Source organism: Anastrepha obliqua, chromosome 3, assembly GCF_027943255.1.
Source record: "Anastrepha obliqua isolate idAnaObli1 chromosome 3, idAnaObli1_1.0, whole genome shotgun sequence".
In the NCBI taxonomy this organism is placed as follows: Eukaryota; Metazoa; Arthropoda; class Insecta; order Diptera; family Tephritidae; genus Anastrepha; species Anastrepha obliqua.
The window spans coordinates 96058865-96071265 of record NC_072894.1 but is presented as its reverse complement, the minus strand read 5'-3'; the positions used below and the strand labels follow the sequence as shown (position 1 = coordinate 96071265).

At 37.4% G+C, this 12401-nt stretch overlaps 1 protein-coding gene across 2 annotated transcripts in view; it reads left to right on the top strand.

Moving 5' to 3' along the window:
- Positions 1 to 12401, top strand: part of LOC129241129 (neural/ectodermal development factor IMP-L2) — a 54698-nt gene that overhangs the window by 33701 nt on the left and 8596 nt on the right. Inside the window, exon 1 of one of the 2 annotated variants that reach the window (XM_054877311.1) lies at positions 10711 to 11723. The exons of the other annotated variant lie outside the window; for it this stretch is intronic. The gene's annotated coding sequence lies outside the window, so the exon portion shown is untranslated. Of the gene's footprint in view, positions 1 to 10710; positions 11724 to 12401 lie in introns of those variants that run through there. 2 annotated transcript variants of the gene reach the window in all.

Sequence of the window (12401 nt, the reverse complement as noted above, 5' to 3'; positions counted from 1 at the left end):
ACATTTTTTCCCATCTTCGAAGCACTTCAAAATCATTTTTTTATCTTGTTCAGCTCGTCCTTCGATGCCGTCTTTATCTCGTCAGTCGTAGCGTAGCGTCGTACTTTCATGGGTCTCTTCAGTTTGGGGAACAAGAAAAAGTCACAGGGGGCCAGATCTGGGCAATACGGTGGCTGTGGCATCATTAGTGTGTTGTTTTTGGCCAAAAAGTCGCGCACAAGCAACGCTATGGGAGCAGGGGCGTTATCGTGATGCAAGAGCCAATTTTTGTTCTTCCACAAGTCCGGGTATTTCTGGCGGATTGCTTAGCCCAAATTGCACATAGCTTGCAGGTAATATTCCTTATTGACCGTTTTACCCTGTGGCAAGAACTCATGATGAACAACGCCCCTGCAAACGAAGAAAACGGTAAGCAAAATTTTTACATTTGACCGAACTTGACGCGCTTTTTTCGGTCTCGGTTCGTGCGGCAGCTCTCATTGAGATAATTGAGCTTTGGTTCCCACGTCATAACCATAAACCCATGATTCGTCACCAGTTATGACCCTCTGGAGCAAATTTGGGTTGTCGAGGACAGAGTGCAACATCTCATTAGCAATGTTCATGCGATGCTGCTTTTGGTCGAAATTGAGCAGTTTTGGTACGAATTTTACGGCGACCCGTCTCATGGCTAAATCATTGAAAAAAATTGAATGACACGAGCCAGTCGCTATGTCTAGGTCCTCAGCAACTTCTCTAACGGTGATTCGACTTCAGTTCATCAATTTTTTCATCTGTTGTTGAAGTGCTCGGGCGTCCGGCACGATTTTCGTACTTCACATCTTCTCCGCCTTCTGAGAACATTTTGTACCACCGATAAGCATTGCTTTGGTCCAAAGTAGCTTCTCCGTATAACACAGTCAACATTCGGAATGCATCCGCGCACTTAATTTCGTTTTTCAGACAAAATTTGATACAGGTTCTTTGGCCCATTTTTTTGAATGGTAAAAATCGAAGACGAGCCGAAACACGTGCAAGCAAAGCAGCTGTCAACAATTAACTGAACATTCAAAATGGCCGATCTCGTCGGCATAAGTGAGAGACATGTGTAATCGTACCAACATATTGCCACAAAAAAATCGAAATTCGAATATACGTAACGTGCGAAAATTCAAAATTCGAGATACTTTTTGAACACACCTCATAATACCTATGGTACATACATATAGATAAATGCACATACTCGTATGTTGTATTGTTCAGAAAAGATCGCATACGAAGCTCATGCGCACGCCATTTGAGGAAACAAATGTCGGTAATGAGTTTAGCAGTCAAGTAACAATATAATAATATTTATATGGATTTTTATGCAATTAACAGTTTAGTCCATTTGTAGAAGTTTTAAAAGCTTCCTTAACGCGGGCATGCTGCAAATGTGACCTCAGCCAAGTGAGCATCTTCTTTTTTTTCAATTCCCTCATTAGCTAAGAACTTCTTGTTTACAGAGAAAATACAAATTGACTGTTTCTTGAACAATGCTGTATCCAGGTATGGCTTCTTTTACAAGTACGGAGTGTTTTTTAAAGCTTGTGAACTGGAAATGATAAAACAACACAGAAATATTGTTGGAATGCATTTTTTTTATTATAATCTGGTAGATAATTTCGTGTATTTATTTTTTTAATCTGATATCCGGCATACGTCTGCCGCGGCTAAAAGTTGCATGCTTTATTCGATCAGTCCATTTTTTGACTACTTGTTCTAATAAATCTGGTCGTATGGCGTCAATAGCGGCTTGAATATTGCAATAAATCGATAAGTTGCGCAGTATTGTTAGAACCAAATGTCGTCGATGTTTAGCTGATTATTTGTGGAAACAATAATTCAGTCAGCATGGCTCGATAGCGCTCGCCATTCACCGAAACGACAGCTCCTTCCTAATTCAATTAGAAAAACGACCGATGATACCGCCAGTGCTCTATGAACTTCGCGAACATGCTTGCTATGCTTCTTCCCCAATAAATTTCCATACTCCGGAAGCGTTGTTCTGGCGTTTCGCGATGCATGATGACTTGCCAAAGCTTACGTAATAGAAATATCGACACAGTTTGCTCTTCTCAGCTGTCAAACCATAGTTACCGATATCGATACTTCTCATGCTGCTAAAAAGATACGCAGTACATATACAGGGTGGGCCATATAACGTTTGCTTTTTGAACCACCTATTTTTTTGAGAATGGTAACAAAAATGACATGACAAATGTGTTCATAATTTACTTAAAGGTTTGACATTTACGACATGGGACGCTGTACGCTTGAACAAAATTGGGAAATATTGAAAACCTATTTCCAAAGTGGTGAGTCTTTTTCTTCTTTTCTGATTTTCACATCAAAATTGTCGGATTTGGGGCTCAGAAAATCCACACGTTACTGTAGAGAAGCAAATGCATCCACAACGAGTCACTGTTTGGTGCGGTTTTTGGTCTAGCGGCATCATCGGGCCATTTTTTTCCGAAAATGAGCGAGGAGCCGCGGTTAGAGTAAATGACGAGCGTTACCGTGACATGCTCAACGAGTTTTTGTTTCCAAAAATTGAAGAGGATCACATGGACGACATTTGGTTTCAACAGAACGGTGCAACTTATCACCCTGCCAAAGTTACAAGTTACACTCGAACTTTTGGCTACCGTTTTTGAATTCCGATATCAATTGGCCGCCTCGGAGCTATGATTTAAGCCCGTTGGACTATTTTTTGTGGGGAGAGACGATTGATGCTTTAAAACACGAAATCGAAGTTGCCATTCATGAAATTGGAGCCCAAACAATCGAAAATGTGCTTAAAAATTGGGTTGATCGAATGGCCTACTGTAAAGCCAGTCGTGGCAGTTACTTGAACGATATTATTTTTCATTCATAAATGGCAATGTTCAATCTTCAAAATAAAAAACAAAAGTTTGAAAAATATTGATTAGTTTTTTTTATAGCCGATTCAAAAAGTCAATTTTACATGGCCCACCCTGTATTTATTACCAGTTCATTACCACGCAACCTAAATACTTACACAGCCCTGTAATTACATAAATATGTATGTATCTATATAATATATGCTTAGATGTGAAAAGCGGAGAGGCCGCACCATTTTTCTTAAATTTTACTTGCAATTTTTATTAAGGAACCTCCAATTAGAATTGTTATGCCATCAATAAGGGCTAGTAAAACACTTGGTATAGATGTAATATCTATAATATACATACTGGCCTGTGTAAAAATATACATGCCTACATTTGTGTATTGGTGTATATGCAATTGTAATACATTCAGTTCAGTCTGTGCTCATTTATCTTTCGTTTGTAATCTGCATTTTTTAAAACACTTTGTACTTGCCGACATTTACCCCATTCACAGCCGGTAGAAATAATTCTTATTAAATTATTCGCAAAAACTTGAAAAGTGGAAACGAATAACACTTTGTCACGCTGCCAGACGGCGGAAAAATGTAGTGGATACACAAGTGTAGTAATATATCACTTGTTAACGTAAGAGTTTAATACTTGTATCGAAACATTCGAGCTGTCACTACTCACTACCACATACATACATACGTATAACTAGTGCTGCTGTTTGCTGCCGGCCCGCCTAGTTTGCCACCGATAAATTCTAAAATGATCTGAGCGGAGTAGCAATTGGTAACTTGGCAACAGACCTGTCTCGGCTGGTGTCTGTATTCATGTACAAAAGTCCGGTGTTTCCATCCGGTGTTTTCCTCGTCCACATTCGCTATCTCAGCTGTCACTGCCAGTGTCAGCAAGATAAGTTGCCTGAAAGCCGTCGCGTGTATGTTGTTGCAAATGAAATAATGGGTGAGTCATCGTTGTTACATAGTACGAATGCAAATCAATTTTTAAGGATACAACACCCGCTGAGATGATAATGGCTAGCTAAGGAAGGTGTACTTATACCTATATAGGTGTACTTATACTTATATATCAAGAAGTTGGGGCCTTCATGCACAGATTGTGGGTCATATTTGAAATTCGGTATTTTGCTCTGGTCAAAGATACATATTTGTGCTAGTTTCAGATGAATTCTTTTCGCAATGCCATTGTGGCGCTTCATATACATTGGGTTTGTCAGCTTGGTGCATCCAATTAGCACGTGGTCTGCAGTCTCACTCCGGGAATAGCATATTCGGCCCTTATCCTCAATGAGAGAGTGCTTCACCGACCGCCATTTAATACCCTTATTGCCTTTAGTGAAGCTGCCACTATAACTAGAGTATTAGACTATACGTGCAACAGACCAAAGCTCACAAAGAGCTGTATTGCCAAAAGAAGATGCTGATTAGACCACATCGTTCTCACACTCATTCTTCTGAGGTATTCCAGTTTTTAACCTGTTTTCGAAGCGGAGCAAAGAAAGTTTGTCAAGTTTCCGGCATGCGATCGCTATGGCCAATGCTATAAACTGCGACACCTTGCCTATTTCTTTAACACTAGAAAGACCAAAGCCGTCAATTTGACGGCATCACGATTTCATTCTTAAATATTTTGCAAAATATATTTTTGTTCATTTTCATATTTTATTACTTTTCCTAATTTGTTATTGTTTGCTTAAATAACTATAGAAAACTTTTAGTATATATGTGGTTTATGAAATTGCTTTAGAAATACCTAATAAGACCGCATACCGTCAATTTGACGGCAGCGATAATAGTAGAAAACAATGCTTTCTACGAACTAAGATTTCCCTGATACAGGTAACACTTTTACTGTAAATTTGCGCAGAGGTCGAGGGGTTTTTCGTAGACCAATTAGTGGCGGACGAACAAGGCGCGGTAGACGTCCATCTAGGACAACTTCGGGACAGAAGTTGGTATATTACAGATAGCAAGTGACGGCACAGAATGGACTTGTATTTCGCCGAACGCTTTTGAAGTAGGACGTTGCAGTCAGTAAAATATACTTAGAGAAATCTCAGGACCTACTCCATACGCCAAGCGATATATTGAAAATAACAAACCAATTTCTGCGTGAAGGCTATTGATTGATGAGTACATTCTTTGACGTATAAAAGAATGTACTGAAAAGGAAGCACATGACAAGAGTCAAAATGAAACTTGGAACTTATCTCTAGACGAACTAGATGCCTTTATTGCTTTGATTTATGCTCGTCGAGCCTACAACATGAGCCACCTTGATTTGGATATCTTGTGGTCCGAAGATTGGAGGCCACCCGTTTTCAATAAGACTATGAGTAAAAATAGATACAAGGAAATCATGAAATACTTACGATTTGATATGAGAAGCACGCGTTCTGTTCGTTTAGCTAATGATAAATTTGCAATGATTTCTGACATATGGAAGAAATTTATAGATAATTGTCAAATGTGCAGTTGTTTCCATCAAAAACTCGCTGTCCAATTTTACAATATATTGCAAACAAACCGGATAAATTTGGCATAAAGTTCTGGCTGCTGGTGGATGTCGAGAGTATGTATCTATGTCGTGGATTCCCTTATCTAGGGAAAGACGAAAACCGTCCGAACGATATTTCATTACCCGAACATGTGGTTTTGAAACTAGTACAACCCTATTTCAAAAAAGGGCGAAACGTTACCACTGATAACTTTTTCACGTCGATAAATCTGGCTAAAAAACTAATGGTCGAAAAGACTAGTATTGTTGGAACAATGCGGCGTGCAAGACGAGAAGTACCACCAATTTGTAAAAATATTCACACCACACGATATGAATCGTTTATACTGTAATCAGAGACTAATACAACTCTTACTGTCTATCAAGGAAAACCAGGAAAAAATGTTATTATTTTGAGTACTTTGCACCCAAATGTGAGCATAGGAGTTGATCGAAAAAAGCTTCCCGAGACAGTAAAATTTTATAATGAAACGAAGTTTGGTGTTGACATCATTGACCAAATGGCACGAAAGTACACCGTAAGAGCTGGAACACGAAGATGGCCCGTTCAGGTTTTTTACAATATACTTGATTTAGCAGCTATAAACTCATGGATTCTGTACCGAAAAGTTACGGGAATAAATATTTCTCGGCATGATTTCATCTTACAATTAGTGAACGATCTACGTGCAGAGTATTTGAAAAAAAGAACTACTTCAGCTACGACTCAAAGGCAAGAAAGTAATTTTGAAACAAGTGGACAATCTACTACAAACAATAAGAGGCGGCAATGTTAAGTCAATCATAATTGTAAAAAAAATAGAACATGTGAACCTGCACAATATGTAAAAAAGCTGTTTGTGGTAAATGTATAGATTTAAAAAAATATTATTTGTTACAAATGTTACTCGACTTAAGTGCTATCCTTAATTTGTAACTACTAATAAAAATAAAATTTTAAATATTTTTGTTTAATTTCGAAGCGAAATATACAATAATTTCATGTGCATTCTGATTGAATCTCTAATACCGTCAAATTGACGGCTGCGGTCTTTGAAGGTATAGTTAGATACGCGACCCTTCTAGTGTTAATATGCATTTATTTTGAAATATTTTTAAAACACTAGCAGCCCATTTATTTTCTCGTTAGAACTACTTTCATGTAGTCTCATTGCTTAACGCGAAAAATTTATCTGAGTCAAACGATCAACCCAGTCACATGTTGTCTCACCCATTATATGCCTGAACGTCGGTGTGCTTGTGTGATTAGCGATATGAGAATAAATTGCTTCGTGCTGCCACTGTGTCTGCCATGTTTGCCTAACGCAGCGCGCCTTTATACAGTCTAGTGGTGCTGGTTGCGACAATTGGTGGCATGATCGAGTACAGTGCGAGGCAAGGGATCGCTTAGGTGCTTCGTTGCTGATACCGCTGGCCCCCTATCATGTGTTTTCTGGGTTTTTAGTAGGAGGTGCATCTATTGTGGTTCACATATTTTCCTTTACATTAAATCATACATTTACTTACATATATATACATACATATACATATCCATATACATACTGACATGTAGACATATTCATACACCTGTATATATGTACATATGCATGTACATACTTACGTTCATACGAGTACAAGTACTTCCATTACATTTAATATGTATAAAAAAAAACCATCAGTGTGGTGGTTAGGTTGAGATCAAAGCGCAACTGATCCGCACCCAGCCGGAGCGCTCGCAATCGGTCTGCTCAGACATACTGGCAACTGTCTTTCAAACTGATTTGAACTGATATTAAAAATGAAAAAAAAAGAAAAAATTGTGACAAGCTTCGTCCAAATGAACTATGCCGCTTCCTTCATATGTACGATGTATGCAAGTGTGCATATTGCTTCTAGTCTACCAGCTCTCCACCCCACCTCGTGAAGCTACCAACTGTGTAATTAATAATCTTCGAGCATCAGAATTGTGATACCCACAGTTCAACAACTGAATAGTGGCGGTGTTACTAGTCAATCCGATTGTTCATTAGCTAGCACAGTATAATTGCATGTACGCCGTGCTGTCTAGGTTGGCCACAGTACTGTATGTATGTAAAGTAAATATATGTAAATATATGCACACGTATTCATGTGTATCTGCGAACACGAACATTAGCTTTTGCGAATTGGTTGCAAAATTTTAGAAGCGAGAAATGTGATAATTACTTAAATTAAACTCAATATGTTTAATTGAAAGTACCTCTAGAGAAAGGCTTGATTCATAACCAATAAAACTTTGGAACAGAGAATTAAGCAGGTAAGTTAAGGAGGTATGTAATTATATATTTAAGCGCATGTATAAAGTAATTGATAGACACTGCGGTACAATGTTGTCCAAAGATACACCTGTATATTGAACATGGGTACCTACGAAGAAGGCGCTTAGTAAGGCTTTACAGCTCGTGGCTTAACTTTTGTTATAAAAACCATTGTATCGCGATAACAGCTTTATACCTGCCTACTTTATGGTTCCCTTCATGTGCGGCAGTGAGTTTAGGCCCTAAAGCAACATATCGCTTTAGTATACTACCTTACTCGCGCTCGATTTTAGAGCAAGCTGCACGCTTTCAATGAGCAGCAAATCTTTGCCACTATACATAAGACTATAATTGGGCGACATGGGTCTGCAACTCCTAAATTTAAACCTTTGAGTCAACAAACCTCTGCATATATCTAACCAGCTTCCATATCTTTAACTTTGTCCATGAGTTCTGTTTACTTAAAGACCCTCTACCCAAAATTTTTTCTCCTCTTATACAGTAGATGTCAGATCAGACCGCACATGATCATCGGGAGGCTAATACATCCTCAGAGAGTGAAAGTTTGTTGCGGATTTTGAAGCGGTGGCATCATTAATCCATTTTTGCTTGAAAATGCTGCTGAAAACACCATTTCCTTCAACGGTGAGCACTGTAGAGGCGGGATAAAGTTAGTTTTTTTGTGGTCGGAAATTGCAGATATGGGCTTGGGCAATTTTCAGTTCAGCAGGATGCCGCATTATACCCACAGTACATACCACAATCGATCTTTTGTACGTCAAGTTCGGAGATCGTGCTATCAGCCGTCTCGGCGATGCCAATTGGCCACCTCGAAGCTGTAGTTTGACACCGCTAGACTTTTGTTATGGATTCAAACAATTCATTAATGATTCAGGCCATCCATTCATGAGATAGCCATCCATTCATGATATAGAGACTGAAATTATCTTGGACAGCTGAGGCAGATACATTAATGAATGAAATGAATAAAAACGTTTTTCATATATAATGGGAATGTTTTCGCGTTCGAATAAACTAATAATATACCGAAAAAACAGATTTTTGTTAATTTTTTTTCAATTCTTATAAATAAACCCTTTTATGGAATGGGTTGTTGATTCCCATTCGGAAGTGTGCAGGTTCGAATCTCCGTGCATGAAACATCAAATGATTGAAACAGTTTTTTCTAATAGCGGTCGACCTTAGGCAGGCAATGACAAACCTTCGAGAGTATTTCTGCCATGGAAAAGCTTCTCATAAAAAACCATTTGCCGTGGAACTGTATTAACACGCATGCCACAAATAGGAGGGTGTAAGCGCCAATTATATGCATACAAAATGAAACCTGAAGACGATCACTCACAAATAACTATATATTATGTGTACATACATACATTCATATCTATCTTGGGCAGAGATAAGCTCTCTTCAATGAATTGGATATGCATGACTTCATCTACCATTGTGTCATTTATCATGAAATTTTTTTCGTGAAGATTGGACCACTCTCAACTAGTGAGGGCCAAATAGACAACCAACTAACACTGACCACAACTACTTATATCTTAAAATATAATACGTATAGTACATTAATATTTCAAAGTCCGTCGCCGATGTGAAGAGTGAGCAATGCCTTATCAGATTTATAAGTGCTTTGGAGGAGTGCGTAATCCTCATAAATATATGTACATGTATGTATACATATATTTTCATAAATTTGGGTTTCTACAATATCTTGAGTACAGGAAGAATAACAGAGGCAAGAAGGGGTTATGAACGATTCAAATTTAAATTTCATGTGATGTAATTCCTCAGGTGGCAAATAAGAAAATAGACCGCCAAGAGAAAATCCGAGCCCGGAGTTTAAAAGCATGTGAACTCCTATATATAAACGTCGAGTTCTTTTAAATAATTAACTAAATATTACACACCTTTAGCTTTGACTTTAACTCCAAATCCACAAAATTAAGATAGACGACCGTGGCGTACAAAATATAATATTAAAAAGGATTTCCGCTGTGATGTTGGATAATGTTGGATTGAGACCATTGAAGTCTTATGCGATTTACAGATACACACGGGAAGGCGGCGTGAAAGTCTAGCAAACAACCGGTGTTTTATGAACAGCATCTCAGCAACGAAATCTGATTTTACAATATTGCTTTTGCTTATTTGATAATTTGAGGAATACAATTTAATTACATTCGCCTTGCAACCTCGTTGGGTGTGTTAATAGCACGAGAAATATGAGAAGAAGAAGAACCCGAAGAAGATGCTGAGATAATTCCACGTTACCGTCACATCACATAGGTTGCTTTCTGATAGTGACAACCTAATGGCCTCTGGTGACGTTCAAGCATTGTTTGACAAGAACTTTATATGTGTGCGTGTCGGGTGCTTGACGCTAATATCTAAAATTTTTGATTTTTACCGACAACAAGTATGTGTGACACGACGCCACCCGACTGCACTAACACATACAAAGCGCAGTCAAGCATGCTGTATCGTCACCAGAGGCCATAAGACCTCACCATTTTCACAGTTTCAGCTATGTTAATCTGAGAAGCTTCCACGATCAGCTCACATATCGCTAAACAAACACCATTCAATTAAAAAAATGTTCGAAGCATCTTAATCAAATTCCAAATACTTCCACTTTGCAGTAGTTTTTGACTATGATCAAAAATTGTTAGCAATGTTGGCAACATTGCTTCATTCATAGATATAGAGGTTAGACAACTAGTCACATAGTATGATCAACCCGACAGTATATGCCCACATTATAAGCCGCCACGACAAACACACGAAGTCAATTCAAACCACAGCAAACCAAACTTCTTGCTCAATTGCCGAATAGTAAACCAATCACGTTCGAGTCAGAAGAGCGAGAGAATGACGATCAGCAGAATAGCTGGCAGCACTGCGCTGCCGCTGCCGTCGTCGATACGGCAATACGGCAGAGAGCAACACTATAAATTGCAACGAAGGTAGAAAATTCAATCAGTTCTGTTACAGTTTTCAGCTGTGAAGCATAACTTGTTATATTTTTTAACTTACAAACGTGTCCCAGCGTTCGCTCCTTATCTACATTAAGAATTATACAGAACAATTCTGTTTTAGTTACAATCGGAAATCTCGTGCGATATATTGTTTAAATCTTCTGTTTGTTTTTAATTAACAAACGAGTTTGTATCAAATCGCCAACCAATTATTTCTTTGCGCACGACATAATCTGTAATGTCTATTTATTGCTGCTGCAAGACAATCAAACGTGTCGTGTATCGTGTGACAAAGTGTCAAGAACAACAAAAATACCAAATACTCTTGAAAAGCCTGTAAAAAATATATTTGCAAGCAACCACTTTGAAATCAAGCTGCAAATTAGCAACAACAACAACAAAACTTAATAAAAAGCATACAAATTTACAAAGTTTGTCAAACAAACCTGCGTTCTACTTTTCAACGAATGTTATATATTTTGCTGGGATTGCAAAATACTTTTGAGATAACCAAAACTAATCATCAGCTTTATATAGCACCACAGATCCAATAAATCAGCACCAAATCAGTTATTCAGAATTTTTTGTCTGTGAAAAGGCGACATAACGAGTTCCATCAACGAATCAACAGCGCCCGCAGAAGCGACAGTAAAATTTCGTTAACATTGCGTATAGACTTTACCAAAACGGAGTCCATCAGAGGACCTATGTCAGCACAAAATTATCTATTGTTATTATTGAAAATCAATTCAAATCAACAGTCAAGAACTCAGCATAATCTAGACGTGATAAATTCATTCATAACATAACACGAGCATAGTTAATTCGGAAGTTTCGCAAGAAAATAAAAGAAATTGTGAACGTACCAATTAGCTGACGCCCGTCTGCTTTTCGCCTGCCTTCCCATCACATACAAAGAGAGTGAGAAACCAAATTTTGGTGCAAACGAGGAGAGTTATCCTGAACAAGTTATCCTTGAAAAAAGTTTAAATTTTGCAATCATTCAAAACCGAAGGAAAAAGAAAAAAATTAATGTGAGTATAACATGGTTAATATGTAGAAAGGAAATGGTTGTGGTTAAAAAGAAATAGGGTTTAATATTAGAGGCGGCAAAAAGAGTTTATCTTTCAAAAAATATTATACTTGTTTTCTGTTCAAAGGTTTTCATTATAAGACTTTTAAAAGTGGAAAAGTCTGCTTTGTAAAAATTCATTATAAGAAATATTATTAATTATTATAAGAAATACATATTACAAAATTATTTTGAAAATTTAAAGCAAAAAGTGACTGCATGGAAAAAAATTCATTTGGAAGAAAATAAATAAATTTGCATATACATTTTTTTACTGTTTTAAAGCTTTCGACCTTTAGGTTTCAAAAGTTTCTGACCTAAAAAAATATATAGAATATATTACAAATAATTAAAACAATCAATGCAATATAATAATTATTTTATAAAATATAATACAATAAGGCTTTTTATGGTTAGAAGCTTCAGCCAAATCTTGCACTGATCAGATTCTTTAAAATATTTAATAACATTACGCATCCGCTGTCATGCCGAAATTTCTAGTTGTCTCTTGAACGCATGATATTTTTATTTCTTCTTCTTTTTTTTGAACCTTGTGGCGCTCAAAATTGGGGTCAATGAATTTTCAGATTGGACTACACTTACACACACAATTGAACACATTCATTTTATGGAAGTAAAA